This window comes from Notamacropus eugenii, chromosome 4 (genome assembly GCF_028372415.1).
Source record: "Notamacropus eugenii isolate mMacEug1 chromosome 4, mMacEug1.pri_v2, whole genome shotgun sequence".
NCBI classification, from domain to species: Eukaryota; Metazoa; Chordata; class Mammalia; order Diprotodontia; family Macropodidae; genus Notamacropus; species Notamacropus eugenii.
The window spans coordinates 25,307,444-25,325,127 of NC_092875.1; positions in this window are offsets into that span (position 1 = coordinate 25,307,444).

Genomic DNA, 17,684 nt, shown 5'->3' on the forward strand with positions numbered 1-17,684 from the left:
CTGGGCTGCGCTCTGCTGCTGGGACTGGTGCAGCTGCTAGAGGCGGCCCCCGGGTTGTGCAGCCCCTTTCCATGGCCTTCAGCTGGCCAGACCCGGCGTTGGAGGCGGCTACCCTGGCCGCGATTGTGGCACATGGTGCGGCGCGGACGCCTGGCACTCGTCCTCCTCTCTCGGCCACCTCCTCTCCCCTCAGTCCGGCTAAAGGGAATGTCCTTCCCTCCCTCCCTCTCAGACCCGGCTAGGCCCAGTACTGCCCGGCGGCCCCACCCCGGCGCCAGCCGCGCACGCAGCCCTGCCCACCTCGTTCTTCCGGCCGCGCCCCTAGGCGCCTGACACGCGCGGCTCCGCACTATTTGGGCCACCTGTTCCCCAGGGACTCTTCCATTTGCCTCAGCCGCCTGGGGTCTCAGCTCCTGGACCTAGGGCTTTGTTGTGGCCTCTGCGTAGCTTAGCTTAACCCCGTCCCAGCCTTTCGCTCTACTAAGCTCTCCTCCCTTCCCACATTCCCTGGAGGCCAACTGATAATTAGGTTCAGAGTCTTTGCCCTGAGTTCTAAAGAGGAAATGGAACGGAACGACGTGCGTATGTGCACGCGTGTTTCTGTGCGCGTGTGTGCTAAAAGTGGGTGACGGTAGTATTTGCCACTAAATCTCAACCCTAAAATTGACGGATGGTGGAGGAAGCTTCTCCTGGGCACCTCGGGGAGCTGTAGAGCGAGGTTCAGGACTTCGTGCCATGGATTGTATGCATCATGTAGAAGGAATACATCAAGAATCTATGTCTTTTGTCTTTGAATGACACACATGCGATTATGAGGGTGAACTTCGAAGGGAAACAGCCAAGACAGAAAGTGGGTATTTGTGAGGGTGGGTGGAGGTGTTCATAATCGCCCCTTTCCCTCCCCCCATATTTCAAAACAAAACAAACATCCCTTCTGTTTATTATACTCATTTTAAAGATGAGGCAAGCTCCTAAAAGTTAGAGCTGGAGGTGGAAACCAACGTACCCCGAGGTCTTGTGACATAGTGGAGAGAGAACTAAATTCAAAGTCAGAAGACCTCAATTTCAGACCCTACCTCTGATACTTATTACATGAGGTACGGGAAGGCAGCCTGGGGCAGTGGGGAAAGCACTTGTTCTAGAACTACAGGAGTTGTGTTCAAATCCTGCCTCTGAGGATTACTATCTGTTTCACCTAGGGCAAGTCACTTAACTAATCTGAGTTTCAGTTTCCTCATCTATAAAATGAAGTGGTTGGACTGGATTGTCTCAGGGATCCTTCCACTTCTCCACCTGTGATCTTATGATATGAGGTGTCCATAGTGTATTGTATAGAGTACTTGGAGTCAGAAAGATATAGGCTCCTATCCCGTCCCTTACTAAAGGAGTGATCATGGGCAGGTCATAACTTCTCTGAACCTCTTTTATCCATCTGTAAAATGGGTACACAACAATACGTTGCAGACAGCTTACGGCACAGTAGATAAAGAGTATTGGGCCTGAAATCAGGAAGGTCAAATCTTGCCTTAGAAACTTACTAGTTGTGTGATCTTGGGCAAGTCTTACTCTCCGTTTGCCTCTGTACCTCCCAGGGTTGTTGTGTTGTTATTTCATTTTGTAAACAAGCCCTTAACACAGTATTGGGCACAGAGTCGCTGTTGTTGTTCAGTTGTGTCTGACTCTCCATGACCCCATTTGGGGTTTTCTTGGCAGAGATATTGGAGTGGTTTGCCGTTTCCCTGCTCCAGCTCATTTTACAAATGAGGAAACTGAGGCAAATAGGGTGAAGTGACTTGCCCAGGGTCACACAGCTAGCAAATGTCTGAAACCAGATTTGAACTCAGAAAGATAAGTCTTCCTGACACCAGGCTGGACACTTTATCCACTTTGCCACCTAGCTGCCCCTTGTACATAGTAAGCACTATATCAATACTAGTGCCCTTCCTCCTCCCTTCCTTATCTGTAGAGTCTCACTCAGAATTATTGTGACTTTCAAGTGACAGAACATATATAAAGTGCTTTGCAAACCTTGAAGCATGATATAATTGTTACTATTATTACTCGTTTGACTTTTGCAGCAAATTATTTTGCTCTATGCCTCAATTTTCTTCTCTATAAGATAAAAAAAACAACTGAGGAGGTTGGATTGGATAGTTTTCAAATATCCCTTCCAGCTGTAAGTCTCATGATGGTCCAAATCCAAACCTATTTCCATTCCACCATGTTTCCATCAATATTTCAAAGATACTTGATAGAAATTGCCAATATAGATGGCAATTTCTTTATGATATGGAAACTGGTTTCCAGAGTTGCCATAGCTAGGAAAAATTTTTCACCTGGAGGCCAACATTCTGGTTATAAGTCTCTCTGAACTTAGCTTGGCTGGTTTTGGATGACAGACACAACTCAATCATGGGCTATCTTCTGTCATAGTAAGGGAAAAAATTGTTGTGCTCTACCCCCACCCTCCTAGCCAAAGAGGAATAGTAGAGAGATGAATCATAATTAGACTTTGAGTATGAGAGGCTGAAACAAATGGTAGCTCAGAAGGTGGCATAGAAGAAGCCTCTGCTGCCAGTCTGAGAATGGACTGAATGGCATAGTAGATTCAGGTCAAATCAGTTCAATTCAACAAGTATTTATTAAGGACCTACTCTGTACCAGCTATATAGAGATACCAATCTTCTATGTATTAGGCATAAAGAGGTAGGATGGCATAGTGGGTAGAGCACTGGGCCTGTATTCTGAAAGAGGAGTTCAAATCTGGCCTCAGACACTAGCTGTGTCACCCTAGGCAAGTCACTTCACCTTCTTGTCTCAGTTTCCTCAGTTGTAAATTGGGAATGATAATAGCACCTACCTCGAAGAATTGCTATGGAAATTAAATAAGATAATATTTATATTAAAGTGTAGCACCTAGCCCATAGTGAGTACTATATAAACGTTTATTCCCTTCCCTACCACTGGGATCAGGAGGATCTGAGTTCAATTCCTGTCTATAACATATAGTGGCTATTTGATCCTGACCAAGTCACTTAACTCTTCTCTAGGCAACTCTCAAAAACTGTAAAAGTTACACAATAAATCAGTTGTGGAAGACTTAGCTATTCTGATTGAGACAGTGATCTGAGATAATTCCAAAGGACCCATGATGAAAAATGCTAACCGTCTCAGGGACACAATTGATTAACTCTGAATACAGATTGAAGCAGATTTTTTTTTACATGTTTTGTTTCTTGTTATTTGTTTTTTCATTTATTTTGCAACATGGCTAATATGGAAATATATTTTGCATGATTTCACGTGTATAATCTATATATTGATTGCCTTCTCATTGGGTGGGAGAGGGACAGGAGGGAGGGAGAGAATTTGGAACTCAAATTTAAAAAAATGAATGTGATTAATGAATGTTTTGAAAAAAAAAAAGCCTGTAAGTTACAACGAAAGTGGTGTCCTGTATGAGTAGAAGTAATTTCCTCATCTGGGAGTTTGCTCTAGCAATAAAATCACAAGCTGAGTCACTATCTATATTTCATGTACCAGGTACTGGGGATGAGCGTCCAAAAACCAACTGACAATTTCTCCTCTTAAGGAGTTCACGTTCTATTCAAACTATTGAGTTCTGCCCCCTTCTGGCCCTACAAAGGGACATTTTCCCATCCTGGCCCTGCCAAGTGGAATTCCCAAGGTGGGAAATTCTCCATGCTTCTTTAATCCCCTTACTGCATATCTCAAATATGTGCTTTTTGGATAGACCATTAAGTTATTGAGCATCAGAATCACAAACTGCGAGCGCCCTCTGACTTAGGAGGTGGGACTGAGGAGTTATTTCTAAAACTCCACTGGACCCACTATTTCGTTGATATGGATATTCCCCTCACAACCCATCCAGGCTTCATCATCCCATGCCACTCTGATCCATATCTTCCTCTAAATTCACTGTAGGGGATCCACCAAAGTGAAAGGGATGTCCATGGAACATGTGGGCTGCCCATCAGCTGTCTGTTGCTCTTGCTAAGTGCCCAGACCTCTCCCTCCCTTCTTCTTTCCCTCCCTCTTTCTATCCTTCCTTCTCTCCCTTCCTCCTTCTTTCCTTCTTCCCTCCCTCTCTCCCTTCCTCTTTTCCTTCCTTCTCATATTCAATTTTTTCTTTCTGCCACACATTTCTTCTATGATATCCTTTACACAGCTTTTCTTACATAAGCTGGTATGTGCTTCAGACCTGGTCATGAGCTTCTCCTTTGCCTTTTGAGTGATCTGCAATTTCAGTTCTTGGGAAACTCTAGGTTTCCATGATCTATAGCTGCACAACACTAATGGAAGCCAGCTAACGTTTCATTTTCTTTGGTCAATCTGGTGGCAAACGTTTCCAAATTAGCTAGACAGGTCCTAGCTAAACTTCATAGCCTTCTAGCCTCACTCTACCATGAAGCAGAGATCTTTCCTAGTTAGTCACTGACAAAATTTATGTCACTAAGCCATTCTCTCCTACTTTGACCTTATATATCTGTTATGACCCAAGTTCAGAAATTTGTCTTATTTGCCCATTGATGTCTGTAGGAATGGCCAGAGGGGGGTAGATCCAAAATTGGAATATCATCTAGAGTCATTCTAAATCATTAGGGATTAATATCTGTGCCTTGAGTTATGTAGAATAAACAAAGTTTTCTTCAAATTGAAGTTTGGAGTTACTTGAGATTTTAATGCCAGAAGACCAATGTGTCACTGAGATTTAGCAGAATGGGGTGCATTATTGAAATAAGATAATGGATAAGTATAGGCGCTTCAGAGAGCAGAAATGAATGTCAAGGAGATCTACACATATCTGAAATTCATACACTTGAAGGATGAGCATGGTGGAAAGTATTTGGATGAGGACACAAGCAGAACAGAACAGAGTTGTATCATTGTTGTAATATATTTTAGGTCACTCAGCCAGATGGAGGAAATGGATGAAGAATTCCTGATACACATTATAAAACTGATACAGAAGGAAGATAATGGCATTAATGCAGGATCTAACTATCTAAGCACCCATCAAGTTTCACTCTGATAACTACAGAGTATTGGGAAAATCCTTGGTGTTTCTGGTTGGCAATTCCCATCTCAGAATGTGGAGAAGACAAGCACTGCTTGTCTTCCATAAGGAAGAACTTTGGGGGATTGGCCATGACACTCAGTCACTTATACTTTGTGCCTTGTATTTTACAGATAGCATAAAGCTGGAGGGAATAATTCATTTATTGGAAGACAGGATCAGGTTCCCCAAAGAGCCTGAAAGGTATTAGGCCAAATCTTATAAGATAAAATCCAATAGGAATAAATACAAACTCTTAGGCCAGTCAATAACCAATCAATAGCCATTAGGCCAAATATTGTAAGATAAAATCCAATAGGAATAAATACAAACTGATAGGCTATAGTTTGACCAATCAATAGCCCAAGTCCTAAATGGGAGAAGTGCCCTCAGGTCATTTTAGAAAGAAAGAAAACAAGCATTTAGTAAGCACCTCTTATATGCCAGGAACTCTCTTAAGCTCTTTCCAAATATCTCATTTGATTCTGACAATAACCCTGGGAAGTAGGTGCTGTTATTATCCTTTTTTATGGTGGAGGAAACTGAGGCAGAGAACAGTTCTGTGCCTTATCCAGGATCACACAGCTATGTCTAAAGCTGGATTCAAACTCATCTTCTTGATTACAGGCCCAGTGCTCTATCCAATGTGCTGTCTACCTTTATTCCTTTTCCCATCTCTAAAATGAGAGGTTTAGGCTAGGTGACCTCTAAGATTTCTTACAGATCGGAATCTATGATCCTATGAATTAGATAGAAATCTTTTTTATATCACTGCCTGCCCCATTGGTGTTCTAACTTGTTAGTTCACCTATGATAATGGGCAGGTTGCTACCTGGCATGGTAACTCATTCATGTTTTCACGTATAGACTATACATTGAACAAAGACCAAAAAGAAGTTTTTCACCAGAATGCTGGTTGGAATATCTGTCCCACAGGAAGTTTCAGATCACAGAATTTCAGAGTAGGAAGGGACCTTACAAATTGTCTAGTTTAACCCAGATCTGAAAAAGAATCCCTACCATGACACACTTATAAAGGGGGATCAAGCCTTTGTCATAAGATGTGACCATATTCACTAAATGTCCCCAAGTTCTTTATTTTATCAATGAGAAGAGGCATTATGGTATACTAGAAAGAGCAGGGGACTTAGAATCAAGGGCTAGGGTTCAAAGCTTGATGCCACAGTATATGAGCTGTAAGACCATAACCGCTTCAATTCACCTGAGTTTCAGTTTCTTTCTTTGTCAAACAGGAGTAGTATTATTAATGCCTTTTACTTCTTGGAGCTGTTTTGTAAATCTTGAACTGCTCTGCAAATGGGATTTTTTAATTTGGTGAGTTCGGATCCTATAGAATGTAAATTTCTAAACATTCTTCATGGCAGGCATCATTTCATATCTATCCTTGTATCCTCAGTCCTTAGCACAATGCCTGGCACAAAGTGGGTGTTATTGATGGACTGATCAGGCTCAAGAAACTATAACCCGAATCTCATTCAAATGGATTGGTGATCTCATAAGCATTATGGGAATGTGGGTGCTCTTGGGAGTAAAAGGAAAATTCAAGGAGGGATGGGGATGGAGGGAAGGATAATGAGGTCTGTTTTGGACATGATGAGTTTGATGTGCCTATGAGATGTTCAATTTGAACTGTTCAAATGAAGCAGTTCATGATGCAGGATTGACAATTAGGAGAGAGGTTAGGGATGGGTATATAGGTCTGGAAATTATCAGCATAGACATGATAATTGAACCCATGGGAGCTGATGAGATCACCAGATAAGAGAGTGTAGAAATAAAAGAGGGCCCAGGACAGAGTATTAAGGGGCACTAAAGTTAGTGGGCATGACATAGATGAAGATGCAGCAAAGAGAGTGAGAAAGAAAGGTCAGAAAGGTGGAAGGGAAACTAATCACAAAAATCACAGAGTCCCAGAAACTGGGAGCTGGAAGGGACCTCAGCAGCCTCCAGTGAGATGTCCAAGGAAGGGAAACCCACCCCCTCATGAGGCATCCCTTTCTGTTTTGGGATATTGTCCTTAGGAATTTTTTTTTTCTGATATCAGGTTTAAATTTGCCTTTCCACAATGCCACCCATTGCTCCTGGAGCTGCTCTCTAAAGCCAAACAGCACCATACTAATCCACACCTCATAACACAGCCCTTTAAAGACTTGAAGATAGCTATCATGTCCCCCTGAGACTTCTCCAGGTGAAACAAGTGCAGTTCTTCCAAACCATCCTCATATATCATAGGCTTAAGACCCTTCGACATCCTAATTGCCTTCCTCTGGGACCCTTTCCAGCATATCAGTATCTTTCTTCCACTATGGTGCCAGAACTGAACCCAACACTCCAAGGGAAGTCTGAGTAGAGCAAGCTCCAGGGGAACTATTGCTCCTTTATTCCTGGAAGCAATGGTTTTCTTATTGTAACTCAAGATGACACTGGCTTTTTTTTGGTGACCTCATTTTGCTGACTCCTATGGAGTTTGCAGCCCACTAAAACCCCTGAATCTTTTTCAGAATAACTGTTGTCTAACCATGCTTGTGAAATGGATTTTTGGTATCCAAGTATAATACTTTATCTTCACAGATGCTGATCTTGCCATCCAGTGTTAGTTTTCCCTTCTAGATTTCTGAATGAATGAAAGAAAAATCATTTATCAAACACTTAATATATGTCCATAGAACTGTGTTGTGTACTGGGGCCAGTCCCTGCTCTCAAAGAGGTCATATTCACTTAGGGGGAGGTAACACGAACCAGTGACTGCAGAGAGATAGAAAGGCTCCATGATCCTTAGGGTGCAACATGATAATTCACATTCCTTCACATCATTTCCACTGATTAGCCATATTCGTTTCTGATGTCGAACCCTTTGCCAAGGACTTTGCAGATGAACAAGCTCTTTTCCTGGTCTTCAGAAGCTGTAGTACAGTCACCAGGCTGCATCTCCACAAGGGTGGAGTCCCTGGATGCTTCAGGGGCTGGGCTAGAAACAGGGCTCAGAAGCTGGGTTGAGGTGGTGTTGAGGTTTGCCTGGCACCTCCCAGTGTACTCCCATCACTTCTAATGTCATCAATGCTGCTAACTCAAGTGTTGATTGCTACCACCTCCCTTAGCCCCCTTTCCCTTCTGATTGGAGGTCTGGAGGGCAGAGTACCAAACTCCTCCCAGTGTCTTCTTTATAAAGAGCAGAAACTGGACTTGACATATTCTACTTTGCATCGGCTCCTCAGCCTGGTTTGGACTCCATGGAACAATGTACTCCCTGGTGTCACTCTTCCCTTTTCCTGTTTCCTGTGTGCTATCTCTCTGCATTAGATTGTAAGCTTCTTGCAGGCAGGGACTGTGCTCAGCACAGTGCCTGGCCACTAGTAGGCACGTAATAAATGTTTATTGGATTAGATTGGATTGGCACCTGTCAGCTCCTGTCTCTCCCTCATGGCACCCTGTTGCATCTGGTATTGCCTATCCTGTGGCTGGTTGGCAGTTGTCTCCACTGCAGACTTTCTGACATGCTGTCATTGAACAACCGATGCTTTTTGAATCTTGCTATCGAACTAAGTCTGATTCTATCTAATTAGATAGAATGGTATTGTCAGTTGACAAAGTCAAATGACAATTGTATTGTCATTGCATCCATACCTGTCCACGTTCCAAGAAGAATATGGAATACTTTATCAAAAGTTTTCCTAAAATTGAGGTCAATTATATGTACGGAATTTCCCTCATCTACTAGTTCAGCAATCCTGTTAGCAAAGAAAATGAGATTAGTCTGGTATGACCCATCCTTGAGGAAGCCGTGCTGGCTCTTTGTAATCACTTTCTTTCTAGGTGTCTGTTAATCCTCCCCATGAAGATCTTTTCAAGAATTTCCCCAGGAAACATCACTGGCCTATAATTTACAGATTCTGTTCTCTTCCTCCTCCTCCCTTTTTTGAAAAAAAAAAAAAAAAAGGAAACAAAACAGAGACAATACGCATGCCCTTCTCCGATCTTTTGGCACTTCTGCCACGTTCCAAGATCTTTCAGCACTTGAGGATGTAGTTCCTTTTGGTTTGAATTGATCAAGTCAATTTCTCCAGTTAGGTGCTTTCTATTCCCTTATTTATCTTAGTATCAAATTTCTGTCGGTCACTTTTGTTGTTTTCAGGGCCAGGACCATTCTCTTGGGCAGAGAACCCTGAAGCAACATCCAGCCACTCTGCCATCCTTCTCCTGTCAGTGCTCACTGCTCAAACATTCCGAGTAAAGATGCCATCCCTTCTTTGATCCTCCTTTCTCTTTAAATAGAGCTAAAAATAAAAACCTGAACCCATTCAAACCCAGACCTAATGACTCCAAGCTTTCCTTAGCTTCTCCCACCAACTCCAGCACACTCGGAGCTTTAGCATTCCTAACACTATTTTTACGTGACCTTGCTATCCTTCTGTTACCTGATATCCCATTTTTTGTACATTGTTCTTTTTTTGTTTTCAGTAGGGGTTAAGTGATTTGCCCAGTCACATAGCTAGTAAGTGTCTGAGGCTGGATTTGAACTCAGGTCATCCTGACTTCAGGGCTTGTGCTCTATCCATTGTACTACCTAGCTGCCCCTGTATATTACTTTTTAAAAACAAAGTAGTTGGTAAATTCCCCCCAAAATTCATTTTTTTCCTCCTAATTGGAATTCTTTCTCTTTCTGTCTTCAGAATTTCATTCTTGAGTGTCTTCCATCCCTTCTTGGCTTCCTCTGTAGCATTTTGGTCCATGGTATGCTACTTGTTTTTCCTCTTGACGCTTTGAAATCTGCTTTCCCCAAATCTAGGGTACATGTCAGATTGTGCCCAGATTTTCTCTTCTTTTCTATCAAAAATTCTGAAATGGTATAGTTATTTTTCTCCAGAGTTTTATTTCCCCCCTGCAGGTCCTTCCTGTTAGTGAGAATCAGATCTGGAATGGAATTTGCCTTCATTCAGTCCTCCATCTTTTGAAGGATGACATTTTCTTTAAGGCAAGTCAAGCCACTCTATTTCTGGAGGGCAGTGGGGTGGGGAAGGAGAGGAGGAGAGGAGGAATGGAACAGTGTAGTACAATTAGATATAAAACTGGGTGAATCCCCAGGCCCAAAGAATCAAATTGGAAGAAGGACTATCGGGCACTAGGGATCTGTGCTTGTTCCATTTTTACTAGTCACATTGAAGAAAGCATGGAAGGAATGTTTATCAAACGTGTAAATGACATTTCTAGGATGATATTAGATCCAGCTGGTCCCCTCCCACAAAGGGTTCTAGCTCTGAATTCACATGGACTCATTCACCTTGGGGAAGCTTTATTCCTTCCTGGGATAGTGGTCAGGATTTCTATTCTTTCATTGGCTTGGCATGCCCCCACACTAGAATAATTTTGGAAAATATGTCTAATACAAAGCCCAGAGTCTCTGCTCATGTCTAAGACTGCCCCTTCAAAGTGGGTAACTTTTCTGTTCTAGTTATTTATCTTTTTGTGCTTAATAGTATTTTATTTTTTCAAATTACATGTAAAGATAGTTTTCAACATTCATTTCTGTAAGATTTTGAGTTCCAAATTTTCTCCCTCCTTCCCCTCCCCCTTCTCTAAGACAGCAAACAATCTGATATAGGTTAGACATGTACAGTCATGTTAAATATATTTCCACATTAGTCATCCTGTGAAAGAAGAATTAGAACAAAAGTGAAAAACCATGATAAAGAAAAACAGAAATCAAAGTGAAAATAATATACTTCAATCTGCATTCAGATTCCACAGTTCTTTCTCTGATGTGGATAGCATTTTCTATCATGAGTCTTTGCTGAGAAGAGCTAAGTCTATCACAGTTGATCATCACACATTGTTGCTCTTACTGTGTACAGTGTTGTCCTGGTTCTGCTTATTTCATTCAGCATCAGTTCATATGTCTTTCCAGGTTTTTCTGAAATCTGCTTGTTCATCATTTCTTACAGCACAATAGTATTCAGTTACCTTCATATCCACAACTTGTTCAGCCATACCCCAATTGATGGATATCCCCTTAATTTTTAATTCTTGGACACCACAAAATGAACTGCTGTAAATATTTTTGTAAGGTCCTTTTCCCTTTTTAATAATCTCTTTGGGATATAGACCTATTAGTGGTATTGCTAGATCAAAAGGTATGCACAGTTGGGGATAACCTTTCTAGAAAGGGAACTCAATGTATACAATTAATGTTAGGGATGGGACAGTTGTTCATTTCCTCCACTACTGAAAATGTTTAAAGTACAAATGACTCAAAATCCTGAATTACTAAATATATAAAATATCTCATTATACTCATTCTGTTCCTTATACTCCCTGTACCCCAGAGAGAAAGAGACAGAGACAGAGACAGAGAGAGAAGGGGGAGACAGAGACAAAGAGATACAGAGACAGAGGAGAGAGGGAGGAAAAGGGAGAGAGAGAGAGAGAGAGAGAGAGAGAGAGAGAGAGAGAGAGAGAGAGAAGTAAAGACACTATGCAATTGCTGAACATCTATTTCACCTTCACCTTAGACCCACACTACATTACCTGACCACCTTGTGAAGTCCAGTTCCCCTACACATTTGGGGTATGACTTTGGCTTTCTCTGGTCCTTTCTTCAGGCATGACACAGGATCCTCCTGGTAGGGCTACTCTTCTCCTCCAGGAAGCAGTGCAGTTGCAGAAATCACCTCCTGCTTGATTGTTAGAAACTGGCTCCAGAACGCTTTACCTACTATGTTACTGAAAAGGCAGAAACGTCCTTTTTCTCAGGATTGCTAATCACTCACCTGTGCTCAGGAAGAACAAAAAGAAAAAATGGAGAGCAGAAAAAGATGATGGGGACCTCAAGTTTGCCCACAGGTCTCCTTGCTGCCATGCTTACAGTCATGATTACTGCACATTTTATGGAGGGTGCCTAAGACAGCCATCCCATTTCCCACAGAATGCACTTCTGGGGATTCTTCTGCTATGCCAGCTACCTTCTCTCTCCCCGCCGCCCACCCAACTTTTCAACTTCCTTTTCTGTATGAATTTCTCCATTAGTAAGCTCCTTGAAGGCAAGGACTGTTCATTTTTGCTAATGTTTGTACTGTACTTATTATTGTATTGTACTTAGCACAGGTCCTGGCACTTAGTAAATGCTTAATAGATGTTTACTGGTTGACTGATTGACTGCTGGGGAGGAGGAGAGGGGATTACTCATCTTGCTGGAAGTGTAAGGACAGAAAAATGTAGATTTGTCCTAAAAGAGATGAGTCCCCAAAGAGGCAGAACTATAGTCTCCAAAGTTGGCCATTTCTCCAGACTTAATGAGAAATCATCTTTGTTGGTACAACCCTCTAGTCATGGGAGCCAGTAAGGAACTGCTGTATCATCTCCACAAGGTGCATATTTTTCACCAAAGGACCAGAGTACAATTCCCACTGAGATGGGAGGTACCCTAGCAAATCAGAACTCCCGTGGTTATCCCCGTTATACTAGAAGGACTGGTTATCACATGACATGACAGCATGAGGATCCCAAAAGCTCTTTGAAAAACTTCAATGTTGGGTTGAATCTAAGAAGGAGAAATTAAATAAGGGGTCAATGAAAAGTCCAATGCTTGGGTTGAAAAAAAATAGCTTCAAAAACACAAGGTGGGGAGGTATCGCTAGATAATAGCTTGTCTAAAAAAGATTTGAAGCTTTCAGTAACCTGCTAACTCAATATGACTCAACAGCACTGTGGCCCAGACAAAGAAGATAATGAACTTTTAGGATGGATTAGGTGATCCCACTGGTCCAGAAGGAAGAGATCATAGTCTTGTATTCCACCCTGGCTAGACCATATCTGGAGTATTCCATTCAGTTCTGGGCATGGCATTTTGGGAGACATGTTGATAAGCAATGGAACATCCAGAGGAGGACAAACAAGATGGAGGAGGATCTTAAGATCATGCCATACAGTTTTCAGAAGAGGAAATGGAAGCTATCAATAATCACATGAAAAAATGCTCTAAATCACAGTTGAGTTTGTTAAGTTGCTTTTCACTCACATCCGGTTCTCTGTGACCCCATTTGGGGTTTTCTTGGCAGAGATACTGAGTGATTTGCCATGTCCTTCACCAACTCATTTGACAGATGAGAAAACTGAGGCAAACAGGATTAAGTGACTTGCAGGGTCACGCAGCTAGTAAGTATCTGAGACGAGATTTGACTTAGCTACTCTAATCAGAACAGTGATCCAAGATAATTCCAAAGGATCCATGATGACAAATGTCATCCACCTCCAGAGAGAAATCTGATGAACTCTGAGCACAGATTGAAGCATATTTTTTTTCATTTTTTCAAGTTTATTGCCTTTTTTTTTGCAATGTGGCTAAAATGGAAATATATTTTGCATGACTTCCCATGTATAATTGATATATTGTTTGTGTTCTGAGTGGGTAGGAAGGGTTGGGAGGGAAGGAGAGGATTTGGAACATCAAAGTTTTAAAAAATGAATGTTAATGTATAACCTATATTGGATTGCTTGGGGAAGGGGAAGGAGAGGGAGAGAGGGAGAAAAATTTGGAACTCAAAACTTCAAGAATTTGAAGGGCTGTCCTATAGATGAGGGAGTTAAATATATTATTCTAAGCCTCAAAGGATCAAACTAGGAATAATGCATGGAAGTTGCAAAGAGGCAGATTAGCATCGACATAAGAAAAGTCTTTTTAAAGAGTTCGATTCCAAAGTGGAATAAGAGGCTGCCTCAGGAGGTAGAGGGTCCCTCCATCAGCTGTCTCCAAGAAAAGGAAAAGTGACTGCTTGTTTGATGTATCTTTGGAGACATTCCTATCACCAAGGCTCAAGTAGAACTAGCTGGAGTTTCCCCCAAGTCTGAGATTTTACAAGTCTGCGAGTCAATCTCTTCGTGAGTTTGTTGTTTGTGCCTTTTGGTTCTTCTTCAACATTTGGTTGGACTTGAAAAGTCCTAGGTACCTGTGAAAGTCAGTGTGATATAGTAGATTCTGAATCGGACATGGAACCAGGAAAACCTGTGTTCAAATCCTGCCTTCTCCCCTCACTAACTGTGGCAAGTCACTTAACATTTCTTCCCCCCCCCCAATTTATTAATTTATTTGTTTTCAGTTTTCAGCAATCACTTCCATAAGTTCTAAATTTTTTCCTTCTCCCTCTCCCTCTCCCACCCCAAGATGGCATGCAATCTTATATGGGCTCCACACATACATTCCTACTAAAGACATTTTCACATTAGTCATGTTGCATAGAAGAATTAAAATGAATAGGAGAAACCATGAGAAACACTTACCATTTCTATGCCTTGGTTTTCTCATTTATAAAATGAGTTATTTAGACTTGATAGGCCCTATAGTCCCCTCTGGTTCTATGTCTTGGAGAAAATCACTTAACCTCTCCATGTCTTGGTTTTCTCATCTGTAAACTAAAGAATTTGGACTCCCTTCCTGCTAAATCCGTGATCCTTTGATCTTGGAAAAATATTTTAAAATGGTGGGCTTCAGTTTCCTCAGCTGTAGAATGGAAGGGTCAGACTGGAAGTCCCTTGCATGGATTCAATAATTCTCAGATTATTTAGCTAGCTTTAATCTGTCTTCTGACCTCCAGTCTTGCGTCATTGGCTATTGGATATCTCAAATGGAATGTCCCATAGATATTTCCAAAACTAACCTCATCATCTTTTCCCTCAGTCTTTCCCCATTCCAAGCTTCTTTGCTGTGCCCTACTACTGTACCTTCCAGTCACTCAAGTTCACAATGTAGGAGTCGTCCTTGACTCCTCATGTTTGACACACATATTCACACTGTTGCTTTCTGTTGCCTTTACAATATATCTCCTCACGTCTCCCAACTCTCCTTCTCTCCTCTGCCACAGCTGCCATTTTAAGTAAAACAATGCATCTCCCATGAACCGGCCATCCCCCGTGCCCGAAATGCTCTACCTCCTCATCTCCACCTCTTGGCTTCCCACCTTCTACAAAAAGCCCTTCCTGATTCCCCTTAATGCTAGTACCTTCTCTCTATTGATTGTCTCTAATTTACACCATCAAAATCTTGTTTGTTCCTGATTGATTACATCTTGCCTCCCCCATAAGACTGTGAGTTTCTTGAGGCAGGGACTGTTTTTTGCCTATCTTTGTGCCACTAACATTTAGCACAGTGCCTGACCCATGATAGCTACTTGTTGACTGTCCTCCTGGTGCAGGTCCTTATGGCCTCATGCCTGGACTATTTAAAGTTGTCTTGTTGGTATCCAAGCTTCAGTCTCTTCTCACTGTGGTCCATTTTCCACTCAGTTGTTAAAGTATTTATCTCAAAGTGCAACTCTGGTCACATCCTCCTCCTCCTTATTAAACCCTGGCATCTCCCTGTTAGCTCTAGAGTCAAACAGAAAATCTTTACAACTTGGCCCCTAGAGGCAGGTGGGTGATTTAGATTATAGAGTGCTGGGCCTTGAGTCATGAAGCCTTGAGTTCAAATCTGGATTCAAATACTTATTAGCCATGTGACCCTGGGCAAGTCTGTTTGCCTCAGTTTCCTCAACTATAAAATGAGAATAATAGTGGAGCTTACCTTACAGTGTTATTGTGAGGATCAAATGAGATAATATTTACTTCTTTAAAAGAGTACCTGGTACATAGTAGGTACTTAATAAATGTTTATTTCCTTTCTACCTACCTACCTTTTTAGTCTTCTTATCTCTTACTCATCTGGGTATTCATTATGAACCCAGATGGATTTTTTTTTACTAGGTAAAGGTCATTCTCTGCCTCATTTCTTATTAAGACTTGATCACCGAATGGGCGCTGCCTCAGTCCTGTTAAAGACCTTAGCTTAAAAAGGCCAAGGTCTCCCACTGCATCGCTGACTATCTGCAGTCATCCTGATCTATATCTTGCCACTGGACCCAGATGGCTCTGGAGGAGAAAGTGAGGCTGGTGACCTTGCACAGCCTTGCCTCACTTAAATCCAATTCACCCGCATGTCATGGCATCACCTCCCTGATGTCATGGTGCTCTTTGAGAATGAAGGACATACCACAACAACGTTTTGTACTCCATAACCTAACAACACTGGCTTCGTTGCAAGCACTCACACAAGACGCTCCATCTCCCAACTCTATAAGCATTTACACTGGCTGTGCTCTGTGCCTGCAATGCTCTACCTCCTTGACTCAGTCTCTTGGCTTCCCTGGATCCCTTCAAGTCTCAGCTAAAACCCTACTTCCTGTGAGAGGCCTTTCCCAGACTTCCACAATGGTTGTGGCTCCCTCTGAGATTGCCTCCAATTTACCCTGTCTATGTGTTGCTTGTGCTGAGGGCTTTCCATGTCGTGTCCATCATTAGATTATGAATTTCTTGAGAGTAAGGATACTTCTTGCCTTTCTCTTTATCCCCAAACACTTAGCACAATGCCTGGTACATGGCAAGTACTTAAAAAATACTTACTGACTTGGCATCTAGGTCTGAATCTATTATCATGAAATTTGGGGCAAGATCCTATGATCCCTGTGCAGCTAGGTGGTGAAGTGAAGAGTGTGCCAGGCCTGGAGTCAGTCCGATAGGTGTGAGATGGTGTAGAAGAGATGTTTTAATTTTCATTTCCCTAAGTAGCAGTGAAGGACAGCTGAGGGCACAGTACCTGGCCTAGAGTGAAGAAGACTCCTTCTCATGAGTTCAAATCTGACCTCAGACCCTTACCAGCTGAGAGACCCTGGGCAAGTCACTCCAGGATCTCTACCAAGAAAACCCCAAATGGGATCACGAAGAGTCGAACACGACTGAAACAACTCAACGGCAACAGCAGCCTATGGTTCTGAGTCTCTCTCTGCTGATTCATCTGTAAAATGAAGGGGTTGTACTAGGTAGCTACTGAGGTCCCTTGTAGCTCTAAATCTATGATCATATAATCCTAATGGCTGGCATATCTTAGCCAAATCAAAACAATTCTCCAAGCATCTTTGTTTTCCTCCTCAATAAAGCACGGTTCATTTCACCTGCCCTGCCTACCTGCCTACCCCTTAGGGTGGCTATGAGAAGCCAAGGAGATAATGTGCACGAAAGCGTTCATTAAACCATAAAGGACTCCATAAATACAAGAGATTAATATTATCACACTGTCGCACTCCATCAGGTTAAGTGTTCACTAAATCAGTTATGGAAATAGCACATCCTCTGGTTGCTGGGGCAACTGAAAACTTTGGAGGATTGAAAATGTGACTGGTAAATGGATAAACTGTCCTGATTTTATTTTTGGTGGGATCGGGCAGCATCACTGCCAGTACCTGATGCTTCTCAGTAAGAAACCAGATAGGACCCTCTTTAGATTGGTGGCCAGGAGATCTGAGTGTGAATTTGGTCTCTACAATTGAGACCTGTATAACTTTGAGGAAGTAATTTCATTTCTCTGGGCCTCAGTTTCCTCATGTGTAAAATGAGGGGATTGAATGGGGTCCCTTAGAGATCACCAAGTCCAATCTTCTCATTTCACAGATGAAGTGAGACTCCGAGAGATCAATCAATGACCTAAGCCACAGTGCTAAGTGCTAGGGATACAAAAAGGCAAGAAGTCCTTACCTTCAAGGAGCTTACAGTTTAATAGGAGAGACAA